General features: G+C 40.8%; 1 protein-coding gene across 1 annotated transcript in view; it reads left to right on the top strand.

Moving 5' to 3' along the window:
* Positions 1-13,081, top strand: part of MED27 (mediator complex subunit 27) — a 244,358-nt gene that overhangs the window by 216,555 nt on the left and 14,722 nt on the right. The gene's annotated exons all lie outside the window — the stretch shown is intronic.

The raw sequence follows: 13,081 nt of genomic DNA, 5'->3' as shown, positions 1-13,081 counted from the left end.
ACGAGCCTTGCTGTTCTTTTATCCCTTCAAAGAGCTTCACATGAGAAATGATGTAACAATGGGCAGAGCTGCCCACAGAGTGAAAAAAATCCCTTTTACGGACCTAGATTTCAAAACATGACTGCTTTATATTCTGCATTTTTGTGTATTGATGAATGTCTTGCTCTTTACCTATACCTTCAATGCAAAAATGGCATTATTTGGCCTGCAGTTCCTGGGTGTATGTCAGAAGCGCCTGTAGACCAAAACGTCTGATACGAGTCACATAGCACACTCCAGAACATACTTGTTCAATAAACTCCTAATTGTAGTTAATTAAAAACCAAATTACAAAATTCCAGATAAAGTCGCCACACTGTGACTGTAGCCGAGTGGAGAATTATTCATTTATTTATTTTCCAAAATCCACTTTTTCATTAATGAAATCAACCCAGTCCTACCACCGCTTTGCTCACAGTTCTTCAATGTTCAATCTACAGATAACCTAGCTGGTGATTCATGACACATAACCGAGGGCAGCTAATGCAACAATGCACGATGGGAGAAAACTAGGACCCCAATTTTAATGTTTTAAAATGATTTAATATATTGAAAGTATTTTGATATTTTTTTTATATACGATTATATTATTTTTTTTATTGTATGATGGTATTGTTTTTTATATATTTTTTAATATATTGAAAAAATATATTAATTAAAAAAACTATTTTTTAAAGTCTATTATTTGAAAAGCTTATGCAAAAATATTAAATCGAGGCCTGTATCAAAAACTATGGAAGAGCCCATGCGATCTTCCCACCTCATTTACTAGTGATGGAGCAGTCCGTTTGTTGTACACTTGTGTTATCTAGATACGCTCCCCTCCCTGACAAGCACTTATAGTTTGTCCATGTTAGCAAATATGTAGCCATTAAAAGTACAAAAATGGAGGATACTGTTGCATCTGTTTTCTCCCACAATGTTTAACATAATTTTTTAAAACATTAAAAAAATAAGATCTTCAACTTCTGCAGAGAGCTCTCTTCATACCAGGAAGCTACTGAAACCTTTCATTCATTCTAAAGCGGTCATCATTTTCCTACTAAAAGATACTTTATTAACCCGTATCCAACAAGGATTATGGAATATAGATGTAGCGGACCCCGGGTAGCCGCTCAGGAACCACTTAGAACAGTGATGGCTAACCTTGACACCATACATTGTTTCTGGACTTCCCATGATGTTTAGCTAGCTTTTAGAGTTTAGAGTGCTCCACTTGGTTGGAGTTCCTCTATTCGAAATGGCGGCCACCCAGGGGAGCACTCATTAATTACTTCCCTTGCGGTTTCACACTTATGTTGCGAGTGCAGACGTTCTAATTAATTGGTGTGAACGTTCTAATGGGGTACCAAGGAGGTCCTCGTTCGGGAGACAATCCATGAATGCTCCCCCTGGCTGGCGTTTGTCTATACGAAATGGTGGCCACCCAGGGGAGTACTCATTAATTGTTTCCCTTGCGGTTTCGCAACTATATGAGAGGTGAGCACGTTCTACTTGAACGTTCTAACTAGCGTTCTAAATGGGATATTGGGGTGGTCCCCGTTCATAAGGGAATGAGTTCCTTTCGTAGGAGCACTCCTGAACGGGGAGCGGGGTACAATACATGAAACACTGGGAAAAACACACAATACCAGTGGAAAGCACCCGAATAAGCAGTGGTTTTGCCACACAGCTCCCCCCTTAACCACAAGCCGGCATACACTGTCTGATCCCAACGGATCAGTCCGGGGAGTACTCACGGAGCACTTCTCCAGTTTAGTTTGTCTTGACAACCCGTCGGCATTCCCATTTTGCTTATCAGGTCTCCAGTGACCCAGTTATGCCACACCAACGGGTTGTGATCCATGACTAAGGTAAACTGCTGTCCGTAGATGTATAGTTGCCGTTTTTTGAGGGCCCACACCAGCGCCAGACATTCCTTCTCGATGTCGTAGCTCACCTCCCTGGGCAGCAGTTTTCTGCTGAGGTAAGCCACTGGATGTTCTCTGCCATCGTTCCTGACCTAACCCAAACATTGAAGCATCAGTGTCGATGAGAAAACATTTATTCGGATTAGGAGCAGTCAGGACATTTATCAGGGCGTTCTTAAGGGCTTGAAACGCCCGCTCACACTCTAGGGTCCAGTTTACCTGTCTGTGCAGATTATTTGGGGTCAGGTCGGTGAGGGGCTTAGCGTTGGCACTGTAATAGGGGATACATTTCCTATAGTAGCCAGCCGTCCCTGGGAAGGCTATCACCTGGATCTTAGTACGGGGACGGGGCTGGCTCGGACTTCTGCTTTCCACACCCTACTTGGTGTCCCAGGTACTGCACTTCGACCATCCCTATGTGGCACTTACTGGGCTTTAAGGTTAATTCTGCCTCCCTAATCCTGTGTAGTACAGCTCCTACATGTACCAGATGTTCCTCCCAAGGAACAGTAGGAGAATCTCCTCTGGGGACTAACAGGAACTGCTTCACAACGGCATAGTTCCGCAGCTTGTCCTCGGGCACGGGCCAGTGGGCGTCTGCAGTCTTCCCCGTGAGCTTCCTGCCAAATGGGAAACCCAGTCTGCTTGTGCAACGCTATGAAATATGCAGAGGCATTCAAAATCCTGCAGAAAGTCATCAATGCCCTCCTCTGATTCAGCAAAAGTTTTAAAAGCGTTGTAGGGCAACTTGGGCTATTGTTCAGCAGCTGCCAGACCCCTTGGGGACACTTCTCCCTCCTGCCACTCGTGAGGTTGTGCGGGGTTTGCCCCATTTCCTCAAGCCAAGAGGTATGCTTGTGCCTATGAAAAAGTCCTGGCCAGGATCTCTGCCGAAGGGGTTTCTCCATAGTGGCCAGGCGTCTGGTCATTTTTTTGTCAAGGGCATCCTTCTCACCCTGCAGCTGTGGTTCCTGTGGAATCGCTGCTTAGCAGACCGTCCTCCATGAGGGCGGCAATTAGATCTGCCTTGGTTCTATTGCCAGCCGATTGCCCTCTGGCTTCCAGCAACTCTTGTAGCATTTGTCTCTTTAGGTTTGTGTAGTCCATGGATTGGTTCGGCTCACGAATGCTGGTTCAGTTTGGCCGGGAAGTACGATCCCGCCGCTTGCCACCAGATGTAGCGGACTCCGGCTAACCCAGCCGGTTACCTCCGCTAATAGCTTCCTTCAGCAGCTTAGGAACCAGGAATATAAAGACACCCATTTCCCCCCAGTAACTGGACGACACACTGCTCTGTACAACACAATTTTATTGAGCCATACATGGCTTTTATGCATAGCCCCATGCAAGGGGTCTTCGACACACACAAAAAGGGTTGTATCCCAGGATCCTCTATACCAAGGAGCCCAAGGCTGGGAACCGGGGGAGGTAGCTGTCCCTTTGTCTCCCAAATATGGAAAGCCCGCCACTCAAATGAGGGGTCTTTTGCACATGACGACAGGGGAGTGTTCATACCAGGAGCCTCTGTGCGTGAGAGCCAAGGCGCGAGAAAAGGGTCTATCCCTTTGTCTCCCAGGCACAGAAAAACCTCCAAAATAATATATCACCAGAAGATACAAATAGTGCAAAAGGTATTATAAAAAATAAAATATAACAAATAATGTTACTTAGCTTCAAATGACGTATAGCAGCCTCCCTAGGTAGTTACCCAAAAAACGACCTATATCATATATAGGAAACCACAACAAAAAAACAATTTGGGAGATAGCTGTGTAAATCTACAGAGAAAACATAAAACAAAACATAGTGTGATATTGTTACAAATATAATGTAATCAGTTGCACTCACTAAATCAAAGTAGGTATAAGCGCTCTTAGGGTACCTCCCCAGATATGATGGGGGGGTCAAAACAATCCTTCCGTTCACCTCCAAATTCTTATTCCGTCAAAAGACATCCACAGGTCAGGGTTTAAAAATGTATTCAATAAAAATATATATAAATATATAAGCAGTCACCAATTTAGCATAGGATATGGATGTAGAAGAATAGTCCTATGCGTTCCGTTCGTTATGAACTTCCTCAGGGACCGCAATAAAAAAATCACTGTGTGTGAATACAAACTACAGAATAAACATATCCTAGAAATAACCCCCCTGCCCTGTGTCCTTAAATAGGGCTAATCCCTTAAGTCCATTGGTGGATTCAGTGGGTGTAGATCCTTTTTCTTATTTGATTGGAGGAGAGGACCACCTCCATCAGCTGTTTCTCACAATTATGATCTTGAAAAAGGGCGCCCTTTTTTCGACGAAAACCGGAAGTCGTCGTCCTCGCCGAAACCGGAAGTGACGTCACGGGCTCGTCTGCATTCCAATATGCGTTCCAATGGTGTTATATCCATGGTAACCGGACATAACAGTCTCAACCACAGTGTACAATGCAAGGGAGACTAATTATAGCCCCAAGTTCTGCTAAGAAAAGGAGTATTAACTATATATATTTTAAATAACTTTCATTTGTTGCATGCACACTGGATAATAACTGTATTTATTATATTGCATTGATCACCACTTTAATCATAAAAAATTATAAATATATTAAATCAAAATCTAAATTAAATAAAAAAATAAATAGAAAAAATATATATAAAAAAAATCTTATCTAAATATAGAAAAAAATTCCAGTTACCAAAGTAGAGCGACCTTTAGCTTAGAAATTCCATCAATTAAAAATAAGAGTAAAGAGTCTCTCACTCTTAAAGAAACATCTCTTAAGGAAAATATATATATAAAATATAGGACAAAAATTATTTTAATCAAGGAATTATTACTATTACATCTATTACATAGATCTATAGCTGATAACCATATTTCAACAAAATTAAATATTAATTATACAATATAAGTGCATAGACCTTCCCCAAAAGGGGTTAGTCCTCAACTGTAGAAAAAGTCCCATAGTAGGGACAAGCACACATACCTAAACTATCCAAGCAAATATATCAATATCAAATATTACTTTGACTATATTAGTCCAAGAAACAAATTAAATCACTGTCAATATTTAGACCCCCTGGCGTGAGGGTTCGTAGTTTATGAATCCAGAAAGTCTCCCTCTGGGCTAGTCTCTGGACTCTATTTCCCCCACTACAAAAGGGGGGTACCCTTTCAATACCCAGACACTTGAAGCCTTTAAATGAAAAAGAGGGGCATTGTATACAGTGGGCAGGGACTGAATGTGTCAATAATCCCTTTTTAATATTATTTAGATGTTCTAAAAAAACGAACCTTCAAAATCCTCTTGGTCCGTCCCACATACTGTATGCCACACGGACATTGTAATAAATATACCACAAAGTCTGTGTGGCAATTCATTTAATCTTTTAATTGAAAATTCTCCCCTGTGACAGAACTGGAAAAAGAATGTGTATATGTAATCAATGCCGTAGCGCAGGCTTTACAAGAACCACAACCCTGAAAGGAACCTAAACGAGTGGGAGTATAAACTGTTGGTGGTTTAATGGCATAGCTAGGTGCCAGCATATTCTTGAAATTTTTATTTTTTTTTGTATATAACTATAGGGTTATCTGATAAATGTGCTCCCAAAATAGGGTCCTGTAGCAAAATAGGCCAAGAGCCCTGAAGACTTCTCTTAATTTTATTGTGATCAGTGAGTAATAAATGCCGAATGAAAACCATTCCCAGTATCTGTGGAACACAGTCTGTTCTCCAATAAAGTGTTCCTTTCCATGTCACCAATTCTCCGAATCTCTCTCTCTAACTCTTTATTATTATATCCTCTATCAACAAGTCTCTTTTTGACATGTAATGATTGGGAATAGAAATCTTGTATATCTGAGCATTTCCGTCTCAGACGGGTAAATTGGCTTCTGGCAATTCCCCTAAGTAAAGGGATGATGATGACCACTCTTACGATGAACAAACCCATTACCATCTGTGGGCTTAAAGAAACATTTGCTCCTAATATATCCTGAATCATGGGACAAGGTGAGGTCAAGAAAATTGATCTCATCCTTATTCCATACAGGAGAAAAAAAACAAATGGTACTCATTGGTATTCAAGAAATTAACATAATCCTGAAATAAAGTAGAAGACCCCTTCCAAATGATAACATCATCAATATAACGCCGCCATAGGACCAAGTTCGCCCTCCAGTCATGTCCTGACCACACGAATAACTCCTCCCACCTCCTCATGTAGATATTGGCATAGCTGGGGGCGAACTTGGTTCCCATGAAAAAATAATTATTGATATAAATAAATTGAATGGAGGGAAAAACAAAATCCCTCAAATCAGTTGGCAATTCTGCATCTTGTTCCATGAAATAACTGATCGCCTCTAAACCCAAACTATGGTTAATCACCGTGTACAGAGAGGTCACATCAAGTGTGGCCCAACTGTACTCTGGATCCCATTCAATACTCTCCATTTCCTGGAGAAAGGACTTGGTATCCTTTACGTATGATGGTGACTCTTGGGCATATTTTTGTAAACGGGAATCCACATAAGCAGACAAATTGGCGGTCAACGAATTAATGCCACTGATAATAGGTCGTCCCGGGGGGTTAGGGAGGCGTTTGTGTGTTTTGGGGAGAAAGTAAAATATTGGAATGATCTGATATTTTTGAAAAAGAAAATCATAATTTTTCTGTGAAATAGTACCTCTATGTTTAGCTTCATCCAAAATGATTTGGAGTTCTGTATTAAATTGTTTGGTTGGATCACCCCTAAGTTTATCTTCATCCCCCAAGATATGGGCTGCCTCTTGAAGATGGTATGTAGTGGTCATTAACGCTTCCCTAATTATCATATCATCTTGATTCATCAGTTGTTTAAGTGTCCTTTCTTCCTCTTTACTAAGATTTTGAGTGTCTTTCTTCCTCTTTTTATTGGTGTTCTTAGTCACATTACGGAATTGTTGGTCTACTATATGCTCAAAAGTTTCTATGAAGGGACCTTTGCTATATGTTGGAAAGAAATGGGACTTGGGGCGAAATTTGTAATCAATATTAGTTTCCTCAGCATCACCCTCCGTTTTAGGTGGATGTAATAAAAAATGCCTTTTTATGGTTAAGGAACGAATACATTTTTTGAGGTCAATATATAACTCAAAATCATTGGCCTTTTTGTTAGGGGCAAATTTTAAACCCCTTGATAACAAATTAATTTCCTTATCAGAGAGTGGGTTTGGAGTTAAATTAAAAATTCCTCTGCTCAATTCTTGTTTGGGGAATATGTGGTCACTTCTAATCCTCTGTTCTGATTCTCTTATGTGGAGAATCTTGATACGGAGCTGAGAACCGGTTGGAATGTTCCCATGTCTCCGCTCTGGGACGGAAATAGTTGGTAATGGTCTTTTCTTTTGGACCTCTCGATTTCCCTTGAAAATTTATAGTGGAATCATTATATTGAGGTGCATGGTCATTTAAACTATTTTTGCTCCTCACTACTTGTGTAAAGGGCCTCGTTGTTTCCCCTCTTGTAGATGATAAACCTCTATGTCCTCTTGGTGACGGACCCCTCTGTCTCTTAGGTGATCTACGGGTATTCCCTCCATGGTTTCTACTGGGTTCCCGTAAGTCTGGGGACCTGGGGGGGTTTCCCTATTAGACATTCCATATGGTTTGTTGGTAGAGTTTAATCAATTTCTCCGTGGGTTTCTAGAGTGTGAATAGGGACTAGTCCTCCACCCCAAATCCCTTCCTGTAGCCCCCCTATGAATAGAGGAACGTCTTGTTCTACGATTTGTTCTATTTTTTGTTGAAAAAGTATTTAATTGATCTTCCTTATCTCTACTATATGTTTTATTTTTCGTTTCGGCAATTTTTTTATATTATTCTGTAGGGACTCTTCTCTCTGTTTATACTCCCCACTGTTTACATCAATGGTGGGGTTGGTATCCAAATCAATAAGTTCAGCTTCCAATTCACTCTGTATTTTCTTTGAATATCTGATAATTAATTGTATTAATTGGAAGGAACAATTAGAAAGGATAGCATCCCATTCCTCCAAAAATAAATAATCCCCCAGCCCAAAAGCAGGTGTATATCAATCCTAAGACCTCGTGGTATAAGGCCTTCTTTTAAATAATTTTCTAAATATGCTACCTCCCACCATTTTTTTTTGTTTCAGATGAGAGTAATTTTTATTTTTTCTTAAACAATTCATCCAATCCCTTGAATGGTTGAGGTCTTTCCCATTCCTGGAAAATGGCCTCAAACTTCCTTCTACGACTGGATTGTAAACTGGATAAGAAACTCACATTGGTTCCATCACGAGGGTCACCCACCCTTAACTCAAGAGACCCCTAATGAAAAGCCCAAGACGACCGCTAAACCCGGGAATAGCACGAGCACTGGGAAGTCGGGGGTACGCCTAGCATATTGTACACAATTAAGGACCCGTGGGTCCAACACCATTGAAACATGACTACGTATAGGTGTCTTGCATAAGACCGGAATATTTCTTTGCTTTTTATTACTTGGACCTGCGCGTCCGCAATGTTGGTTATACATGTTGAAATTCTTGACGACATCCACATCAAAGTATAGGTTGACAAAAGATAAAAGATTGAAGAAAGGCCAAAGGGCCCATATGTATTAGGTCCCTATAACTGAAGCTACAATGGACCTGCGAGTCCACCTTGTTGATGGGCCTGCGCGCCCGCGTTATAAACGTTATTCAAGCTTTATAGACAACGCATAGACCTGCGAGTCTAAATGATTTATGCCTTTCTATATATGTCAAGGAAAAATAAAAATCATATTTACAAAAAAAAAAAGAAACTCACATTGGTAGCCATATTACTAAGATAGTCTTTTGGCAGAATAAGAATTTGGAGGTGAACGGAAGGATTGTTTTGACCCCCCATCATATCTGGGGAGGTACCCTAAGAGCGCTTATACCTACTTTGATTTAGTGAGTGCAACTGATTACTGCGCACAATACATTATATTTGTAACAATGTCACACTATGTTTTGTTTTATGTTTTCTCTGTAGATTTACACAGCTATCTCCTGAATAGTTTTTTGTTGTGGTTTCCTAAACCTCCAAACTAGCCAGCGTTCCAAAAGTGTCCACACCAACCTCAGGGACCCTCACAGCGGTACCTTCCTTGACAAGTCTCCGCTCGCAGGGTCCCTGTGTGGAAACCAGTGTGCTCCCCCTTGTTGGCGTTCATCTATACGAAATGGTGGCCACCCAGGGGAGCACTCATTAATTACTTCCCTTGCAGTTTTACACTTATGTTGCAAACGTGAACATTCTGCCTAATTGGTGTGAACGTTCTAATGGGGCAAGCAATGGGGAAGCAATCCACGAACGCTCCCCCTGGCTGCCGTTTGTCTATCCGAAATGGCGGTCACCCAGGGGAGTACCTATTAATTGTTTCCCTTGCGGTTTCGCAGTTATGTGAGAGATGAGAACGTTCTACTTGAACGTTCTAGCTAGCGTTCTAAATGGGATATTTGGGTGGTCCCAGTTCGGAAGACGAATGAGTTCCTTTCTTAGGAACACTCCCGAACGGGGAGCGGGGTACAATACACGACACACAACACAGGGGAAAACACACAATACCAGCAGTGGTTCTGCCACAATAGAATATTCTGCATTGACTGTACTAAGTTAAAGGTTGTGTTATTTTAAAACGGAATGACCTAGTAGAGTTCTAAAATTGGAGTTTTCCCACCAGATCCAGACTTGATTTCAAGTGAATCACAGTAACACAGTTTCTATAATGCATAATGACAATGTATATCAAGAAAAATGGAACGGTGTAACGCTTATTAAGATCTCCGGTAAATAAATCGAATATACTTAACTAGTACAATACGAGTAGTTATTCTTAAAATTTCACAAAAAAACACCTAGGAAAGGAAAAAAGAACAAAGGACTCCAATAATGTAAAATAGTAGGTATAATGTGAGAGTGAACGTATATATATGCCTCAGGGGTAAAACGCCAATAGGTCCGTTTAGGCGACTTTTGCTGTAGTGGTTTTCTTTTAATCCTATATTCGGGTTAGAGCAGAAAAGCAAATATGGTGCAGTATCTTATGTACTGGAGGGTGGAGTATAATATCTATAGAAATATACTCACAAAGGTAGAGCCGTCACAGAGGCTCAATCACAGCGCGTTGTGTAGTATCAGGATTACACGCCTATAACACTTGGTGTTATAGCAGCTACTTTTATATATTGGAGTGCATAGCACATTTTTTACGATTTATATTTATATATTTTTAGCGCAGGTATACCTTGTCTTGCATAATGACAATGGCCCATTAACAAACCGCTTTTATTGTTATCTGATTAGGTGTTAGGACTCCACCAATTCAGAGTCCCACTCTCCAGTAACTCATTCACCAACCATATACATTAAAAGTTAATGGAACCTGCACTTAAAGGAACTCTGTGTGCATCCGAACCCCCCCCCCCCCCCCCCCCACACACACAATTTAACCCTGCAGCTGAAAACACTACTGTTCTGCTGGAACCACAATGTTTACATTACCGGGTTAATCTGCCTCTAGTGGATGTCATACAGACAACCACTCCACTAGCGGCAGTTCTGTGAAATACCAGGGTAAAACGCTATTTAGTCAGATAACCTCAATGAAACTATCTTATTGGCATAGCGCAGTGTTTTTCTTGCGCATGCACACTAACCTTTCAATGCTTTCCTATGGGAAAACATTGTTTTGTCTGAGATCATCGATCTCTATGATGTCCACCAAAGAGGTGAAGCTTCCCCAAGGAGGCTGGCAGCGCTGGCCCAGTGACATGGGCACTATAACATTAGGAGTACACTATAGTGTTCCTGTCATGGTTGGAGAAACTGCTGGCCTACAGAAAGGGGGAACAATATGCCCAAGTGCACATCCATTCTGTTTAACATGGGCATTGATGCCACAGTTGCAGTACCTATTGCCAGAGCCACCCACCGTGTTTTCCTGGACACCAATGATTTCACCATGATGACTGGCAATATGTATAATTTATCTGCTGCAAGAGTCCTGGTTTGACTGGTCATTTTCTTGCACATGTTGCCCGTGAAAATATACAAGTGATATGTGTACAGTAAAATATAGCAGGACTGTCTGTTGCACTTTAATGTTGTATTGAATTGTAAAAATGTAGAATGTGTAACATTTTACTCCTCTTGGGGAAAAAAAAGTGTAAGTCTGCAGCAGGGAGTGGGGGGGGGGGGGGTGAAAAAAAAGATCCTTGCTTGCCCTTGCTGCCCCTCTGAGACAGATCAGAATAATTAAAATTCATTTGCTTTGCTTTGCCAGGTAGCTGTTAGATAAACACTGCTGAATTAACCTTAATAATCCTTTGTCGATACAGCGTTGATTTAATTAATGGGAAAAAATATTCTCGGGTGTAATTTTCCCACTGACAGACGCACTTATGATCACTTTGGATTATTTTCGTAGTACTGGTTATCCACCAAGTGTAGAACTATTATCCTGAGTAGTAATGGCCTAATAGCCGTGACAGACAGCCACGGCAGCCTCTTGGGTTCTGTGAGGCAGCTATTCAGCTGACCCCATCTCACAGCTAATTCCCATTGCAATAATCGTTGCGTTGACACCCTGCTTCTATCAAGATTTTCCCTTGTAAAGCCTGCACAGCTGTCAGGATATGAGACGAACGTACTACTCCCTGCAGACCGCAGAGCTGCCCTTCTCCAGACTTTGAAATTGGGGAGACTTCTACCCTGTGGTCTTTCCACACAGAGCCAAGATAAATTAATTCTGCTACTCATTTCCTAATGTACGCTGAATCAGCAAGGCTGCCTTATTAGTGAGGTTTGTGTGTGGTACCACGGACTTGCCGGAGGGATTCTGTAGTGCTTCTCATTCACAAGTTACTGTTTTCTGCTTTAACTACAACGTTTAACCATAAATCGCCCATCTATCTGTCTAGAATTTTGCCAGAAGAATTCTGGTGTAAATAGAACAAAGGAACAGGATATTTTGTTAACATTGAGATACTGTTACTCGTTGAGATAACCCAGAAGCAATTGGGAATCAATCTTTTGCTAGTCTTGTGTATAAGTGGCCCCTCTTGACAATAATAGCTTGAGGGGTGGGGGGATATCGGTTTATATAGAAAGAGATTATAGTACTGACATTTCATTGATCTTGGGTAATTTTATTTCAACAACAACAACAACAACAAAAAACTCAGTTTGTGACAACTCCCATAATACGACTCTAGGGTTATGTGACCGGTTTAAGAACTATGTTAAACACATTATGTTTGCTTCATTTTCCTAATTATGGTCTTGATGCAATATTTTTGGTAAACTTTAAAAATTTTGGAAAATATTTTGATAATTTTGATATATTGATATTTTTTTAATATATAATATCATTTAGATATTTTCAAATTATTTGAATATCTTATCCAAAAAATTCAAATCAAGGCCTTATCCCTACCTCCGTGGCTTCATTGGCTGCCACCTGAAAAATCCTGGAAGATATAGTTACCATTTGTTTTGGCCTTGCCATTACATGATTGTCATGACATCTGGCTTCCTGCTGACTATGAACCAGTGGTCCTCAGTGTCTGTATAATGCTTATGGCCCAGCTCTAAGGTGCACATGGGGTGCTCCTACCATGACAATGTATACCCAGCCTGATTTTGTCACAGCTGTGTGTATTGGCCTGTTTCTGGGAATCATACTGCACTGTTTTAACCCTTTTTCTAAAGCTAATTTTGAGGATGACGAGCCAGTTCTATGCCTACTAATTTGCAGACTCCACATTACTTTACACCCTCTGGTGCAGCCGTGAACTTCATCCCAGGAATCCGAGCTTTGCCTTTACAGTTCCTTTTTGAATCAAGCAATCCCAAATCAGATGGGCATTGTCTCTTACAATAGAAGCTCGAAAGAAAGAGCATTTTATTCTCAAAAGGAAACTGCCACAATAGAGTAAAAAAAAAAAAAAAAAAAAGGTTCCCTGTTGACAATTGGAAAGCATACTCAATTTCTTTCTCTTCCTATGTGGCATTTAAACTTTACCAATAAATGTCCTGTTTTGAAAGTCTGTCCATCCCCCACACCTGGCTTTTTCCTCTCCGGCTTGGAAACCCGACCTAT

The sequence above is a fragment of the Pelobates fuscus genome, chromosome 9, assembly GCF_036172605.1.
Source record: "Pelobates fuscus isolate aPelFus1 chromosome 9, aPelFus1.pri, whole genome shotgun sequence".
Taxonomy (NCBI): Eukaryota; Metazoa; Chordata; class Amphibia; order Anura; family Pelobatidae; genus Pelobates; species Pelobates fuscus.
This window is presented reverse-complemented; position numbering and strand designations above follow the sequence as displayed.